The sequence below is a fragment of the Antennarius striatus genome, chromosome 22 (assembly GCF_040054535.1).
Source record: "Antennarius striatus isolate MH-2024 chromosome 22, ASM4005453v1, whole genome shotgun sequence".
NCBI classification, from domain to species: Eukaryota; Metazoa; Chordata; class Actinopteri; order Lophiiformes; family Antennariidae; genus Antennarius; species Antennarius striatus.
This window is the reverse complement of record NC_090797.1, coordinates 8,228,244-8,245,175: the sequence shown is the minus strand read 5'-3', so window position 1 is coordinate 8,245,175 and position 16,932 is coordinate 8,228,244. Positions and strand designations below refer to the sequence as shown.

General features: G+C 37.7%; 1 protein-coding gene across 2 annotated transcripts in view; it reads right to left on the bottom strand.

Moving 5' to 3' along the window:
- The window catches only part of syt1a (synaptotagmin Ia), a 140,338-nt gene that overhangs the window by 78,756 nt on the left and 44,650 nt on the right, over positions 1-16,932 (bottom strand). For both annotated transcript variants that reach the window (XM_068306334.1, XM_068306332.1), the window contains exon 3: positions 9,278-9,333. The gene's annotated coding sequence lies outside the window, so the exon portion shown is untranslated. The remainder of the gene's footprint in view (positions 1-9,277; positions 9,334-16,932) is intronic.

The following is a 16,932-nucleotide window of genomic DNA, read 5'->3' as shown; positions in this document are numbered from 1 at the left end:
GCGCCACTGAGCTCTGAAGACTTTGCACTTAACTATAAAGATCTTCAATAAAAGAATGAAGAATACTACTGTTGAATAAGGCTACGGTGTTCCGTGTTTTATTTAGAATCTATTAAAATCTCATGTCATTTGGAATTGCTGATATCATAACTGGAGTAAAGACACACATACAAAAACCCAAGAATCTACAATGCAAAGATAAATCCAAAAAGAAGAAAGAAAACCACAAAGATGTCAGAAAATGTCTGTGCAGTGTGACTGATAAATGATGTATGAGCAAATGAATGTCAAGCAGAAACACAACATTGACAGCTAGAGAGGGTCAGAAGCATCAGCCATATGAGCCACCGGCTGAGAAAGAAAACATGAAGGTGAACATTTAGACAAAAAAGAAGAATTAAAATGCTCATTCAGCATTTAATGCTATCAGACATTTCCACAAAGAAAAAAAAAACTTTCAGAATAAACAGATGGAGTACATAAAGGGATGAACTAAAAAGGAAACTCTTCAAACCAGGAGCCTGGTGAGCTCGATAAAAAAAAGACAGGACTATGGAAAGAAATGGCAGCAAAAGGCTGCTTAGAAGAATAACGGTGGTGAAATAAAAGCAGATGATTGAACAGAAAGGACAATTTTCCAAATGTCAAGAGAATTTCAGAGATAACCCTGGTCACTGAAAATCAATGGCGTTATTCAACCACATGGAGATAATGTTAAGCCTTTGAAAAGGATGGAGCTCCACCACGCAGGTGTCCTATTACTTCATATATTGTGCATAAATCTAATGCACATAATTGTCAATGTACACTTTTACTTTTTTGATTGTGCTGTTATTTGTGATGCAAAAGGATTCTTACGACGTGTTACGATGTCATCAGTTTTGGCTATCATCCAATAGGAAAACGACATGTCCTTCCTAATGGAAGTGTCCTACAGCTGATAGAAATATTTAACATTTTTGAAACTCTGTATTCAAAAGGGGGAATTAATTCTGTCACCAGCATAAATATTTTAGTGGTACACTATATCTTTATGCAAAGGGACAAGGGACATTTTCCTGATCAAATCTACCAGCTGCATTATGCATGGAAAACAAGGTGACCGTTTGAATATCAATATATAGACAAGAATTCAATTTTAAGTGAGACTTTATGTGTCCTTGGCTGTACGTTGTGCACTTGGGATTCTTGATATTAGCTGGTCCACATGAAAATATGGATCAGCTAACTGTAAGACTCGAAGAACGATTGTGTATAGACAGTCCTTTGATCGTCTGTCTGTCTGTCTGTCTGTCTGTCTGTTTATGCCTTTTGTTTAAGCAATTCTTTCTCATTGGTCACTGGTACTGATGAAAGAAGCTGACGTGACATGCAAAAGACATATTTAGCATAACATTAAAAACTGTCATCTGGATATTTGACTGCATGATATTAGTGATTTTTAAAATTGCTCCATCGTCACCATAGGAATCAACTCAATTCCTTTGCTGTGCAGACAAGCTATAACCTGCAATCAACCAAACATTTGTTTAGGGTGCAGCAAACTTGTAGGCAATAACTTCACAAAGGATGATTGCAGGTCAGAGAAATCCCTTGGCAATATGTTATATCTTGAGTCTTAGCGGAGCCTCTGATTGGTTGAGAGGTCAGGTTCAAAGTAATACTAATGGTACTAGTTACTAGGTACTAGTAGACATTATAGTAAAGTATAATAAGAAACAGTCAGCTGTGACGAGATGTTTTTATTTATTTCCTTTGAACATTTAATTAATCTTTTAGATTAATCTTTAAGAAAAAGTGTTTCGACTAAATGAACTGGGCCCTGCAAGGCATGAATCAAGTAAAGCATATGTTTAAGATTAGGGAGACATGCATAATCTGACTGCAGGACAATCTCCAGTCTTGCATAAAAGTCAGATTTCCATCACCACCACTTCCTCCATGGCTTTGCTGTCTGAGTTGCTACAGATTGGGCACACGACATCCTGTTCTGTCCACTTGACATAAATTTGTACACTGTCTTAAGTGGTGATATTTTCTAGGTGCACACAATGAGCACATGTGAATACAGTTGGAAAGTAATTGAATGGAGAGTCCAAAAATATGTGTTTTGTCTTTGAGGCAAAAAATGAAAACTGTCATTGATGGGATATAGTAACAAATGATCTCATATTGATCCCTGGTGGTAAAAACTGAAATCTTGCTATTCTGTTTCCATATCAATCCTTACTGATGTGACTACCATGTATGAGTGTACGATGCATGAAGATATTTTTTGCAGCTCTAATTAATTCAGTTCGTGCTGATTCCCGTCCATGGTATCCGGTGCTGATTCTCTGAGACAGACATGCACTACCAAATGGAAGAAAGTAGCCTTAATTACAGCTCATGCTCTCATTTAATCTCTCCCCATATTCTCTGGATGTCTTCCCCTATATCCCGTCTCTCTCTCTCCCTCTCCCTCTCTTTCTCTTGGTGGGTGCCATGATTCATTTACAGCTTTATCAGGGGGAAGAGTGGCTGTTCAAATATGGAGCTATTCAGAGAACTCTTTTCAAATCATGCAGATGCCCCTTTCACCTCCATCCGGCTCATTTACATGCATGCTGCAGATACAGTACGTAACTCACACACGGATGTGTGCACACACACACACACACACACACACACACACACACACACATTAAAAAGTAGGCTCAGCTGCACAAACAGCACCTGCTGGATCAACGACACTTTACTATGCTGCTGATGTCACACAGATGTTTGGATGTCATCTGAGGTCACAAGAGAAGTAATAGAAGACAAACAAGCTGTTTTTTTGTCACCAAGTTTCCTATTTCTTAGCTGCTAACAACTGCAGTGGGTCATAAAGTCTGTAAAAGGACAATAATTGTGGTTTTCAAAGTTTTATTCAACCAGACAACCAACTGTAAACGTCTGCTCACTATATTGCTTATATAGTGTATATATATATATATATATATATATATATATATATATATATATATATATATATATATATATATAGTCTTTTTTCTTTTAGCGCACCATCAAGGTATATGTTAAGGAATACTTTTGTGAAATATATTATTGTCATTACTGCCATGTATTACGTCCTTTTTGACAGAAAAAGGACGTAATGAATGGGATTATCTCTACAACTACTGGATTTCAGCTGTATGGTGTGTTTATTTGATGTGTAAATAGATATGAAAGTTGATGTTGAAGTGTCAATGTCACTACTACTGTGGGAATGAAACAGGTCTACTTTTAGCTTTAATTTAAACATGTAGTCTGTAAAAGATATTTGGATAACTCCATTTGTCTCTTCCTCTTGTCTTCCATCTGATGTCATTAAGCACTGCTGCTCACAAAGGCCAAATCCTGTTCATCCCAGCAGTGATAATTATGGCATTCTTATGGAGAGATAATTGGCCCCTTTGACCTGGGCGTTCCCTTGACTCACACAAACGCATGAAGGAGAAGCAACGTGACAGGACTGTTGACTGGAGTCTTTTGTATTGAAACACACTGATGTATAGAAGACAGTGAAGTATGGTGAGGATGCATCGAATGGGCCCTGTTGGGTAAAGAGGGTTTGCAAGTTTTTTGGGGAGGTCCCTGTCTGGGACAGGATTGGGGAGTCAGCACGACTTGTTAGAGTGCCCGGTCCAAGTCAGTGTCGGGGACTCAGAAGGAGGATTAGATAGGATTTAGAGAACAGTAATTACCTTGGCCCATGGAGGCTGTCGTAATTAAATTACCTAGCAACCCTGTTACTGCCCAGCCACACCACACAGCCTTCAAGGTCAGCATGTGAAATTTAAGAATGTTAGAATTTTTAAAAATTGTCATCAAACATTTATGCCCGCCCTCCCTGTGAATGTTCCATATGTGCTGTTTAATAGTAGAAAAAAAATTATACACAGGAAAAATAAATAAATTCTGGTGCAGAAGCTTTAGGTTACATCATGTTGCTTGCGTGTCAATCATAGAAAGCAAGCAGTGATTCATGGTTGAACACACTATGCATAGGATAATTTCTGATGTGTAACCCTTAACCCGCGTGTCTCATTTCTTTTATGGATAGCTGTGACATGGAGTAAATTAATGGTTAAGTGAGAAATGTGCTGAGGTTAAAGACTGGCGGATTTGGAGAGAGAAAATAGGGAGGCAGAGGGATGCGTGGGAATAGCAGCAACTCCCACATAGAAAGAAAAGTCACGATCCACGCCTCGACGCCACTGGCTCCACTGCTAAATATGTTACATAAATACGCTGATCACAACTCGGAAATGAAATCTTGTATTAAGTGCAGGTTCTCTGGTTATTATATTAAGAAAAATCAATGACCAACACAAAATTTGAATGCACCTCATCCAATAAAACCTCCATTAAATTCATCTTGATGCCACTAAAGTTTTGGATTTGTCAGAAAATGCTTTTTAGAAATCCAGTAGGCATTTTTTAACTTACGCGGTGTGACGGTCACCCATGAGCTCAATAGACACATAAGCTGCAGCAGGAAGATAAACTCCAAACCTACACGCTGCACAGACATTCATGCAAATACAAACACACAGTGACACATAAATGAAGACTTCAACACAGAACCACCTACGGACAGGAAACCAAACTGCGTCTTGTAAATACATTATTGGAAACGTGTTTTGCAGCCTAATTAAAAGAAATTGTTTAACTTCACTCTCTTTCAATATTGCCATTCTTCTTGTTTTTCTTTGATGAAGGCAAGCGCTCCCTTATCGAAACACGCAGAACACAGAGAAGGCAGTCTACAAAAATACAGAAGCCTTCCTCACTGCGAGTGAAGGTAACAGATTACAGCCGCTGAAGCCATACTCAGGTAATAAACTCTCTGGTTGGCACTTTTGTGAAATAAATGGTGTGCTGAGGATAATGTTGAGAAACTGGACCTGGTTTATTAACTGCCACATTGGAAGGATCAAACATCTCAATATCATAAGCCAATTTTTTATTTCAAAACAATTTAGAAAAAATATATTTTGAAGTTTACTTTTATTTTTGAGTTTTTACAATCCTCATTAGTTTTTTCTGACACTTTTGATCAAACTTGAGTATGGTAAAAGACCATTTCCTTCTTTTTCTTTTCATCTTATATTTATCAGTTTGAAGTGTGCAAAGCTTAATATTTTTTATCTCCAAATTAATGTTTGGATGATTATAAAACATTCTAGAAGCTAAATTGGTTTCTTGAACACACATGTATAATTATTTTTGGTGCAAAATCTTACCATTAATCAGTTTGTGCTATAAAATAAAGTTACAGATTATTACATGAGTGATCATCCATGTGTTGTTTAATAAAAACTACTAAATTAAGGGAGTAGATTTGAGAAAAGCTGCAGCTACTTTCATTATGATTAACAATCAGTTATGAATTTCTAAATCAATCAATCTTTCTGGGTTGACAACTCTATAGTTGATTGCAGTATAATAATAGTGCAATAACTAAACCAGGTTTTCTGAAATTATGAATCAGTCATCATGACAGATTCTTGAGATCATAAGTGTACACCAAAAAGAAAAAGAAAAAATCTTATTCAGGGATGCAAGATGAGCTTGCCTGCCTGACACAGATAATATCTCATGTATTCATGCTTTCATGTTTGCAGAAGGTCAGAGCGGTGGCTTTCCATCTTGTGCCGGCAGCTGGTGTGGCTATTTTAAACAAGGGTCACCAGGAATAAATGGTTAGTCAATATACAGAAATCTTTGATTCCAACTGAGTGTTCTCTCTAAATCCTACACAAAAAATTTTGTCTTCGAGACAATAATTTTGGTAAATGGATTTGTTCTGTCTGGGTACTTGTAAAAGAGGTGTGCTGGGATCTTTTCCTTGTTCTGCTAAAACTATGAAAGTACATGGCAGGACAATTGCTCATTAAGTAGAATTGACTCTTTCTGTCAAGCACCTGTGTTTGGGGGGAAAAAAAGCTGCAGACATTCAGGTTTCTTGGGACTGTGGAGGATGATTGATGCCATCGCTGTATTCCGCTGTTCCCAGACACCCAAGGGTTTTACCTGTTTTGTGTGTGTTTATTTCATAATCTTTCCTACTTTTGGTTGCAGGAGCTAAGCAAAAAACAGGCAGGGGGAAAGATTGGCAGCCCTCCAAGGCAAGTATCACGACATGTATCACGTAACAGTCCCATTACTATCCACTGCAGCCTACTGGAACATGTAGAGAACATGAACAGCTGGTGCCAGATACCCTCTACAGTACCTGACAAGCGCGATGCTATCAACTTGGTGGAATTAGGCTGCCTCACAGAGCAATAATTACAACAAGAGATCTTAATCTCAACCGTAAGAATGAAAGCAACAAATTGGGAGGAAATCTATGTCAGGAGAATTTCCCAGTCACACCACCAGTTTTATGAACTCACCCCCCCCCCCCCAATAAAAGCTCCATCCCCATATTGGCCACCCCCCAGACGTCACCTTGACGGTGCCCTTCATGGCCTTCCATCACAGCAGTGTCTGCATGTGACAGCGCAGATCTCATATACCTGTTCATTCAATTTAAAATCACTGCACAGTGTTTTTCTCTTTCGTGGAGAGATAAACATTTACTATCTGCTTATTACTAGTATTATAAGATCATCCAAACAGGGTGATATTCATGGTGGCAGCAAAGAGAAAACTAAATCAAAGAATAATCACAGCAGAAACTAAAATCACTTCTAAAATTACCCCAGATGGGCATGAATTGGATGAAAATTAGCTGTTTTCTGTGCATAAATTCAAATTATTTTACAAATTGCGTACACATAAGTGATTCATAAGTGATTATAATGAATGGTTTCCACAAATATGACGAGAACCTGGAAATCCACAAGACAAAACATTCCTTGTGTAAATGAAGCTCAAGCTTGTACAAAGCTATGGTTAAAGCTGGGCTAAGAGGTTGGAGTGACATTTATATTTAGCCCACGTCATTCAGTAAAGTGGACTTAATGTAGGCCTCAGTCTCTGTAGGCTTCAAACTAACACTTCTGGATCAACTGCCATCATGAAGGTTCGGTCAGTTACAAAGAAGCAGGAACCCTGGGACTCTGAGTTTAACCTCGTCTGCTCTGATGAATGCTGGGGAATTGCATTGTTTTAGCAAAGCAAATGGAGGCCCAGATGAGGAAGAAGAAGATGAAAGTACAGATACACTCCTCTCACTTCTACTTCTCGCTGTCTCTCTCTCTTTCCGTAGACGGCGCTCTGCCACTTTGGATATGTCACGGGCAATAAGGATGAAAAATTGGACTGCTCTTTGTGTTCCCAGTCGGCATTCCTACTCCATCCTCCACCTCCACCAGCCTGCAGGAAGCTGAGCTCCACGCTCACAAAACAAAATAGGATTTAACAAGGCCAGAATCACTCACAATGCCCCGGTAAATAGCCGCTGAACCCTGCCTGAACCAGCAGTGGTGGTTGAATACAGACTTTAACATAGAAGTGTAAAGTGAGAGGATGGGATTTGACAGCAAAGGGAGGATTGTACAGGTTTAAACCTTTGATAAAATACAAACGAAACAACCAGGTTTTATCAAAAGCCATATGCCAAAATAAGCATGAATAAAGTTGCTGCTCTGCTACACTTGAAAAATAGTGTTTTAAAGGTTTGAAACCATGACAACACAATCATTTCCTCTAACTCACAAACCTCTGTTGTATGCCAAGAAATCTATAAATATAAAAAGACTTTGTTAATTATTTTTGTCCACAGGTATATCTTAAGAACCACCTGCCACCTGTATCATTAAATGTCGTGAATCATACAGACCAGTGTACTTCTGTCCAAAGTTAACTGGCAACGTTTGTTTCCTCTGACACCATTGGGGGCAGACAGAACAAACATTTCTATATTTTCATTGAGGCAGAAAAATAATCAGTTCAATAAAGAATTTCACCTGATTCTTTGTTTACTCTTCCTGGATTGAATTTTTGATTGAATAACCACCATTCAGCTATTTCCTGGATGCTGACATTTAAAATAAAACACCATTAATTGGCTAGCTGAAATTACACCTGCAGCTGTGATAATATTATCATAACATACATTTTACATCACGTGCTTATCAAAACTACTTGGACGTACTTGTACTTGCAGGCATGTATTTTCTTAGCTCTGCGGAAAGGAGCTAATTGTTGGAGACTTAGCCTCACCATCTCAATCCTTTAGACTACTAGACTTACTGAGAAACATGAAAAATAAACTTTCAACGTTAAATCCCATTTGGGAATAGACAGACATCAAACACTGTGTCAGTAGATTTTCAGATTATTCTAACAATGTTACAGAATGATTAGCTCGAGGAGCTACGTGGAGGGATTTACTGCTTATTTTTTATTGCATCATTCACATTTTACTGATCACATTTATATACAGACTAGGGATTTGGAAAGAGAGTTTTATTGTTCATTTTCATGAATAATAATATTTCACAGCATCCCAATCACTTTGACAAAACACTTGATATACAGTGGCTATTAGAAGATTTAGACAGAACTGGGTGCCTTAACAGTTAATTAAGATTAGACGATTAGATAAAAGTTGTAATCACAACTGAACTATGTTCTCTTTTAAAATCCCAAGATGAGAAGTCTTTTAACATGTTCAAGACACACACTTCTCTATACAAGCTTTTGACCTTTATTAGTCTTTGTCAATTGATTTCATCCACATCCCCTATTATTTTTTGACATTTGAAAGCATTACAGTATATCCATTATTGACAATATAATTATTTCTCCCAGCTGATACATCCAAACAGATTGATTTGTGTGCGTGTGCGTGTGTGTGTGTGTGTGTGTGTGTGTGTGTGTGTGTGTGTGTGTGTGTGTGTGTGTGTGTGTGTAAGCCAGAATGATTCCCAGCCAAACTCTTTGTGAGTTTAAAGTACATTTTGGATCTGGGCTGAAAATGACAAGAAACACTAACATGAGAATTAGCCTGATGTGAACGGTCTGTTAAATGTAACATTAACCCCAGATTAATATTTTACATCATGTCAAAATAACTGAGCAAATACCTGTATACAGTGTATTTCAGTATAAATAGGGTCTTGCCTAAGGACCCTTACAAAGAACAGACATCACTAAACTGCAAAACATGCAAAAATAAACCATACACTTGGTTCATGGCGGGTTTCCTGGCACTGATTGGCAATCACTGTAGGCAGTATTTCAGTTGATTTTGGCCTGTTATGTTTTTTAATCAGCAAAAGGAAACAACACTTACCTTTACTTTAATCCTCGACTGTCTCTTCCAACGCTTCCTGCTGCTCACAATCAGATCTAGACCAGATAAATAAGAAAGAAACCAGATTTTTGCAAAATAATATAAAATAACGGTCTCCTTGGTTTTTATGGTTCAAGCGTTCCTGTGATAGTTAAAATATATTTGTTCATAATAATCATAAGAGATCAATGTACCCAGAATATACACAAAGGTTGTTACTCGTTCATTTAGAGAGCTTTGGATTTTTTTTTTTTTTGTCTGTCCTCAATTTATGCTACAAAGAACAACCTGCTAGTGGGCATGACAAAGACTAAATGCCTGCTTTGTATTTGAAATTTCTGAGTCCACAATGGGCTCAAAAACCATATCCAGAAATAAGTGAAAGATAAATAAGCCTCAATCTGCCATCAGTTCAGTAATTAGTGAATGTCACTGGTGAGGTGGCAGATATCCATCATCAATGGGCTGTTTTCACAGACAATTGGTCATTTTTAGAGGAAGGCCAGTGCAGACCAGTCATCTGTTTGAAAACCACTAGATAGAGCAGCTGGTCTCCAACCAACAGATGTTGCCTGTTGTGGAGATGTGGGAATATTTCCAGAATAGTCCTGTGGGGAATGTGGGGGTCTGGGTGCTGCTCACTGTGTCAACCTTACATGTATTTCTAGGAGCCAGAAAGGGTGCATTAAATTAATTCAAAGTGTAAAGAACTTAACAAATCTTCGGAACGGAAGGAATAGTCGCTTGATTGTCACAAAACTATGATTCAGGCAATTTGTTCATTTTCCATTTTATGATGTGAAGAAATTGTTACTTTATCAGTGTCTGTTGGATGTACATAATACACAGCTAAATACATTTACAAATTATAGACATTTATTTAATTCACAGCATTAAAATATAGAACAGAACAAATACTGTTTTTGAAAATTGCCAGTATGTGCTAAAAGTCTATTTGTAATTGCGTTACAGTATTTCTTGGATATTAGTGAATATGATATCTCATCCAACCCTGTGGAATATGAATACCAAAAGCAATTATTTACTGGAAATGTAGCCAAAATTCTATTCCATACATTATTACCCAATGCCACTTCCAAACTAAAGGTCAAACAAATATCCTCTTCCTCCTCTAGCCAGAGGAATCCTACATTTTAGTACAGCTGGAGGGGATACCAAAGCATCAGAATGCCATACTTAATAAATATTTTAAACATGTATAGACATATATATATTTAAAAAATAGAATATTGTTTTGATCTGTCAAGGTAAGAGCTCCTTTTTTTAGTCCAGCCAATCTGTTGGATTGTTATCAAAGGATGCTATCAAAGATTTGTTACTACTACAAAGAGCTATCAGACTGTGTGGGACTTCTTGAATTTGGACTTCATACAAAACTCATTGAGCCCCGCTTTGAACTACTGGGTAAAGTCGCTGTCATTTTTATTCAAAGCCAAATAGAATCGTGGAATGTCCAGTTGAGAAATGGGAGGCTGTCATACTTCACACACCAGGAAAGACTAGCACAGGGTGTGAGTGAAGCCCAACCTCAACAGTTCTATTTGGATAGAGGACAAACTGAAATGTTTTCATGAAATGCGTGTAACGTAGGACATTGAGAAATTCATCTTAAATCAATTTCTTAACATTGACATTGACACTGTATCTGTCAGGTTGCAGAATGCATTTTCCTTACTAAATGTGGAATTCATGGAAATAAGTGAACCTCAAAGTGATATTGAAATGCAATCCAGGGAGAAGGACAGCAACTTTTGGGTGACTTGAGCAAAGAAAAGTTTTTTTCAACGCTTCTCAACTGAAGGCTTATTTTGGCTCTACTTATTTCTTTGATATGGCTTTTCAAAAGATGAAAAAGATCAAAACAAAGGACAAAGGTTTGGTGTCTCTTACTATGAGAAAAGAACTGTCTAAATGCAATAATGAGCAGTATCAGCCATCACACTGAGTTTATGAAGGTTTTGTATAATTTTGAATGCTGCACTGTGAATATTTCATGTCTTGCTGCACATTACACCAAGCTGTGACAGAAACACAACTAAACTTTGTCTTCATTTTGATACCTGTGTTTTATAGCTTATTATTTATTCTTTATTTCTGAATAGATATGAGACATCACAATCTAGTTTTGGTGATATTGTGTTACTTTGGCTGATCACTGCACAGCACCTAATTTATTTATTAACTTGTGATAGCATTATTGTGTATTTAAACATCTCTTGTATTTCTGATTAGCAGATATGTGTATTACTGTATATGAGAAGTTTTTTTCACTTGGAAAAGGTTGGTGACCACGGGTCTGGTATATGAATACCTACAGCAAACTGAGACTCCACCATTAAATCAGTTAGTTGATGACATCGCTGTTCAGACCTACATCTTCATATAAAAAGTAATCTACACAGAAATAAATGACACAATCAGTGTCTGGAGTTGTGAAAATGCGGCTCTACTACTAATGATTGCCATTCATGCTGAGAAAAGTGTATTTACCTGCAAACTGATGAGACAGAGTGAAAGCCATTACCTCCATTTGGCGGGAATATAAAGTTATTTCCAGACAGAACATTCACATCTTAATGCATTTGTTGAGTCATATAATATAGAATTATAGTATAAAACACTCAGGCTTATTCAAGCTTATCATTAGCAAAGAATGTTTTTCTTTTAATGTATAGAATTATAGTATAAAACACTCAGGCTTATTCAAGCTTATCATTAGCAAAGAATGTTTTTCTTTTAATGTCACGGTCATACCTTGCTACTAGTTGAATACACACACTATTGCAAGACATTTAGTAATTTTTGTAAAAGTTGGATATATCTCTCAGTTTCTGTGGTGTTACAGTTGTTTTACTATAGTAAAACAAATATGATCTGAATTTTTTTTTACTTTACATTTTTTGCACATACTGTATCTCAGGAACTGGATAAGATAGAAACACGAAACAAAAGGTGTTATATTCAGGGATGCAAGGGGATGACAAATATATCACAACCTTAACCTTGAAAAACTAGGTCAAGGTCAAATTTTCACAACCCCTAACCCTACCCCCTTTCAGGCACACATTTCTAAAACCTGATTAGATATAATCACAAGACAAAGAGCAACATTTTCAGGAAGCCAGAGGCACAAAAATGTGTAGGTCAGGGTCAAATTTTGAATTCAGGAGTGTCACGGGATGTTGCAGTCTGTGACTGCCTTGTTTTATTTTGTAGTGGAGCTGTTATGTCATGATGTGAGCTTTCCTTTCCCTGTGTTCATGTTTAGTAATCTGCTTTGCCGTACTTTGTGACGCACCTGAGACTGGATCAAAATAAATTAGTTTCCTTTGGAACTTCCTTGCTTTAGAAATTTTGCTTTGAATTTATTGGACTTTGGACTCTGATTTGGGTTTTTGGTTTAGGTTTTGTTGCATGCTTGTACTTTTTCTAACTGTATTATTTAAAATGATTATGGTTTTGTATTTTTCTTGCCTTCCTGTTGTCTTGCAGTTGGAACCTGGACTGAACATAACAATGACATCATTGGGTTACATTTTGGACTAGCGGGGTGCTTTTGCCATTTTAGCACAATTTCCTGCTGTTCTGACGTACTGAATGCCGTGGTAACACTGAGTCTGATTGCAGGTTTGCGCACAAATCAATGATGCATCATCATTTTGAATGCACTGCTAAATATGCATGCATGATAAATAGCATGATCGGAACACAATAGGCATGTCATTGTGATATTATTTGTGTGCAACTCAGTATTTGCCTTTGTGGCTTTCAGAAGACATCTGCCAAAGTTTCTTTGTGAGGGCTCATTGAACATTGTTCTTGCTTCCCGCTGTGTTTTCACATTTCCATGTCTAATCCTTACACTCATCCTTTTTTACCCCTTAGTACTACAAACTGATAGTACTTCTACATATCCTTCTGTTTAAAGCTAATTGTCAAACACTCTCACTCTTATAAAAACTACTTCTACGTAGAAGCTCTCATCTTAATCAACCATAGATTAGGTTTACACATCCTCAAATTTGCTGTTACTCCACCCAGGTCACTGCAGTAATGAAAAGTAATATTAATTACATGAAATGGTATGTTATATTTAAGAATCTAGGTACTGGTGGCAGTGGCTGGTGAACCTGGTTGGGATAGGGAGATTTCTGAATATTTGAAGACTGGGTGGTGATGGGGAGGTGTAAGTTATGCAAAATACCAGCATGTAAGAACTAGGAATGGAGAGTATATATACAGCAATAAGATTATTGGCTGACAATAAATACATACATGTCATTGTGGTGTTGGAAAGACGTGACCTGACAAGAGCAGTTGATAAGTAAAATGACAGGTTAGATTGTGAAAGCAGCAAAATAAGATTGAAAATGTATGCCTGACAAAAGAAAATTCAATTGCAAAAATTTGTCTTTCCTGGTTCAACTTAAAACTTCATTTATTGATTTTAAACTAAACATATTTGACTAAACTCATAAGCAAAGACCATCTTAATCAATGCTGCCCTTGTGTAGACAGCCATTTCCATTTTGTGAGGATGCAATCATACATCCACATCCCATTTCCTGCTGCCAACCTAACCTGATATGACCAGGAGAAATGGCATTCATTTCCCTCACAGCATTCCAGATATGGCAAATGTTACATGTAGCACAATCTCAATGTTCAGCAGCCGGTGCAGGAGCTTATGTAACGACATGATGAGATGAGGACACAATCTTTTGATCTGAGGGTAGACTGAGAACTAGTCAAGGGGGGAAGGGAGACACTCACCAGAAGAGATATTACCACAGTAATTTACACTGAGAGGGTGAGCTGTAGAGCATGCTGACCTTGAAGAGTTTAACCTGTCAATCAAAAGACAGTTTTGCCTCTGACAGGCAGGAAGCCAAGACCCAGATATGTCAGCGAGGTTCAAGTGTATAAATGACGTGGAGACACAAATAATCTGTGCACCACTTGCCACACTAAAGTTGCTGTAATTTCTAACAGCATAATGTTCTCTTAATTATATGAATCTTTATGCAGGCTTTACACCAGCCTGCAGTTTGATGCCAGTGGCGGTAAAATGCTAATATTCTTCATGGAGAGGCAAAAGTGGTTGTTGACAGTCAGACACTGCATTGGATAACAAGGCTGTAGCTGCAGTCAGACCAACTTCAAACCACTTTCAGTCATTTGGATGAAGCAAGTCTGTCAATGCGATGTGGGATGTATCAGCCAAAAGCTTGAACCAGGCTACAATTCAATTTCATCCAGTGTGGTGTGTGTCTGTTATGATGAAAGATGAAATAATTGTCAGCTCAATGTCTTTCTGGAGTTGTCTGCTGGCTGTGAATACTAACAACAATGTTTTGGCATCTTTAAACACTTTTATCTGTACCTCAAACTGGATCCATTGCATTTTGTTTCTCATCGGTACTTCAAAACACAAGTATAGTTATTTGGTGTTATATATTTTTATGTATTACTTAATTATATATTTCAATACATTGTGTCAATTTTTGTTTATGAAAATCAATTCCCTCTAATTATCGCATTTTACATGAAAAATTTAAAAAAAACACTGTTACCAAGACAAAACCCGATACCCTGCAGCAAGAAGGCTAACACAAGCTAAATCGCTTTAGGTAGCAAATTAATTTTCTCTCTAAACCATTTGTAGTTAAATCTTGATCTTCCTCCTGTCTTATCTTCTAACCTTCAGTGTCACATAGAACAGTTGCTTTGCTTATCATAAAGTTTGCTGCAGGTGGCATCAGTTTGCTGTCAATAATGGAGTGACAGTGGGCGATTAATGCTGCAAGATGCAGAAAACTGACATAACTTCCAGTTGAGCTGTAACTTAAGACTGAGTCTTGTCTTTTATTCCTTATCAAGTTCTATTTTTGCAGTAGGAACTCATTTTCATGTGACACCGACCCTCTATCTACCACCACACCATCCACTTGCCATTCTTCACACCAAAGCATTTAAATCAAGCCTCAGTTGGAGATATGATGCACATTGCAGATTCAGTGGCAGCTGTGGCGGAAGATATTCTGTTGTGACACGTTGGAAGCTCTCTCTGTCTGCCTCTGATGGCTGCTCACTGGGTTGGTAAATACTATGAACCCCAGATATCACGTCGAGTGGTTAACTTTCTTCTTGTAGAGGCACATAATAAAAGTTGGATTTTGCATAAATGTATGGAAAGTATAATAGGTTGTTTTTCTTCAGGCTAAAGGCTATTTGAAATTGAAATCGCAGAGGCGTGAGCTGTTTTGTGCAGTCTTCCTGGCCTTTTTCTAAATTTCAGGTGTGCCTTGGAGTTTTTGTGATGCAGCTTCACGGTTCAACCTTCATCTTTGTCATGAGGGAACACATGTGTGCAATGAGGCCACCATGTCCAGCCTTCTTTAAAGACGTAAAAACAGATCCCGTTACCCACAGCATGAACTTAATCCCATTGAGAGAGTGCTATCTTGCATAGACACTGCCCTGACAAACAAAATTTTATTGACGAAAAGAGGAACAATTGTTTACCCTTATGTCAAGAAACTTTGGGGGTGACTCTGTGTCAGTGAAGGAGAAAAACTTTACAGATAAGCTCTCAGGTGCTTGAGACGATGAAATGAAAGTCATGATTCAGAGTTTCTTTAAAGCTGCTCCTCAAATAAGTGCACCTTTATGGTTTCTGTAGGGCAATGGTCAATTATAAGTTCTTCTGAACTGCCTGTATTTTTAATACTAATGTTTCTTTACAGTGAGTAGAATGATGAATGGATTGTACTTTTAATGTGCTTTTAATGTGGAAAAGAAAATATTTAAGACGTACATAGTTCCACATGGAGCTTTCCATCCACACTGCATTAATATTGTATCCTAAATTTCCAGTTTATAGCTTTATGTCAGTGTATTGATGTTCACAAAAATGCAAAGCAGTAAAAAGCCTGACGAAGAATTTAGTTCAATTGCTGTAAAGCAAATTTAGTTGCAATTGAATATCCATATTGAAAAATAGGAAGTTCTATCTTCCAAAAATTCAACAAATATGATTCATTCTGCAGCTGGTTAACATTTCCATAATGCTCCTCTCTAATACTATGAAGCTTTGTGTCTGGCGGTTATTCAACACTGAAATACAATTTATCAAACCAGTGAATATTCCCATGTGCTTGCTACATGCTGATAGACAAGCCAATGCTTGGACAAGCAATGTCCATGGTGTCACTACATCTGTACCTCTCACTCTATATAAACACTGTTCATGGACCAGACCAGTTTAGGTCACATATCCTTATGATGGATGTTGACATGCGTCTGGTCTGCAGTGCAATTGCTGAAGCAAGAGAGATAGCGGTGCGCTTGGTTGGCAGACCGCCATTTGAGAGTGGGCTCCATCTTGGCTAAGGATGGCTGATTCCTATCTCGTTCTCTGTCATTTCCCACAATGCTTTATCTATCTACTGGCGGCAATACTTGTGTAGCTACCCGAGGTGAGATGATTGTTATTCATACACATGCCTGAAGCCTCTTGCAATGCCCGAGGACCCTAAACGGGCAGTGTATGTATGAGGTGGGTGGATAAATCACAAGAGACTGGAAACACTTGTAGAGATCTGAAATATATAAGGTCTCCTTCAGTTCATTGA